Source organism: Chiloscyllium plagiosum, chromosome 1, assembly GCF_004010195.1.
Source record: "Chiloscyllium plagiosum isolate BGI_BamShark_2017 chromosome 1, ASM401019v2, whole genome shotgun sequence".
Taxonomy (NCBI): Eukaryota; Metazoa; Chordata; class Chondrichthyes; order Orectolobiformes; family Hemiscylliidae; genus Chiloscyllium; species Chiloscyllium plagiosum.
The window spans coordinates 149,148,244-149,149,988 of record NC_057710.1 but is presented as its reverse complement, the minus strand read 5'-3'; the positions used below and the strand labels follow the sequence as shown (position 1 = coordinate 149,149,988).

General features: G+C 44.9%; 1 pseudogene; it reads right to left on the bottom strand.

Annotated features, from left to right (window-relative positions):
• The window catches only part of LOC122555100, a 15,469-nt pseudogene extending 14,327 nt beyond the window's left edge, over positions 1 to 1,142 (bottom strand).
• Between the last annotated feature and the right edge of the window lie 603 nt (positions 1,143 to 1,745).

Here is a 1,745-nt window from a genome sequence, read left to right as displayed (position 1 = left end):
ATGGGTTGGCGTTTTTACAGGGGGCAGGATGGGAGGAGGTGTAGTCCAGTTAGCTGTGGGAGTCGGTCGGTTTGTAGTAGATGTCCGTGTTGATTCGGTCGCCTGAGGTAGAAATAGATAGGTCGAGGAAGGGGAGGGAGGAATCTGGGACTGTCCAGGTGAATTTGAGGTCGGGGTGGAAGGTGTTGGTGAAGTGGATGAACTGTTCAACCTCCTCGTGGGAGCACGAGGCGGCGCCGATACAGTCATCGATGTAGCGGAGGAAAAGGTGGGGGGTGGTGCCAGTGTAGCTGCGGAAGATGAATTGTTCCACATATCCTACGAAGAGGCAGGCATAGCTGGGGCCCATGCGGGTGCTCATGGCTACTCCTTTGGTTTGGAGGAAGTGGGAGGATTGGAAAGAGAAGTTGTTCAGAGTGAGGACCAGTTCAGTCAGTCGAAGGAGGATGTTGGTGGAAGGGTACTGGTTAGTACGGCGGGAAAGGAAGAAGCGGAGGGCTTTAAGTCCTTCGTGATGGGGGGTGGAGGTCTGGATTAAACTCAAGAAAATACATTTTTAAAGTTATACTTTTCTCTTTGCCTCCTCCATCCTCATATCAAGCAAGTGCAGAGAAGATTACCATCCATTTAGCTTCCCAACCTGCATTATTCCTTCTCCTTGGTTCTCCAAACCACACTACATTTAAGTTCCCCTACCCCTTCTGTAGAACTGAGCTCACGCCTCTGTCTCAATGCTCCTTATTCTGCCCTTATTCTGACTGAAGTACTGACCACCCAACTTCACACTCTGCCACCACCACCATGCTAGTAGATTTCACCTCCTCAGAAACTATCCCCTTTACTTTCAAACCTGTGATCTCCATCAACCTCCTCCAAAGCCCTGTTGACCTTTTGTCTTTGTAGATGACCAAAACAGCTCCAACCTTGCTGCATCATCCCACATCATCCTTCTCAACATGTCTTCAACCTTTGACTTGGCTGACTGAACTACCTTGTTCCAAATATCTTATCTCAATTATCTAGCTGTGTAGGACTGCCTTATCCTGATTCTATTGTTATCTATCCAAAGCTCAAGAATCTCTTTAAATGGTGTCTGTTCCTTCAAAAAGCATTTACCTCTGGGATCCTCCAAGAGTCTTCATGGTGCCTCCATTCCATTTCTCTTATAAACGTAGTGCAATGTCAATGTCATTTAGCACTGGAATTATGAATCCTACATGAATGCTGATGATGAACAATTTTATGTCACCATCGATTCCCTCAAGTCCTTCACGGTCTCTGTAATGTCAGGTTGCTTGTCTAACGTACAATATGGAATGAGCTGAAATTTCTTCCAATTAAACATTGACCCAATTAATGCCATTGGCTTTAATGATTAATGCATCCTATATGAATTGGAGGTAAGCTTCCAACTGCATAGGCAATTCATCACCAAGACCATCTATGTACACACCTGTAACATTGTCCCTTGCCTCTAACCCCATTTGCTGCTGAAGTGATATCTGTGCTTTTGTTCCCTCCAGACCCCAATTTTCCAATTATCTCTGAGCCATCTTTCATTTTCCAACCTACATTAATTTGAGCTCCAACAAAATTCTGATGTTTACATCCAACCTCACTGATTGTTCACCTATCAACTTACATTGGTTCGAATCCACGAATGCCTCGACTTTAATACTCGTTCTCATGTTAAAATCACCACATGGTTTCACTGCTGCTTAACTCTACAAACTCCTTTAGCTCTA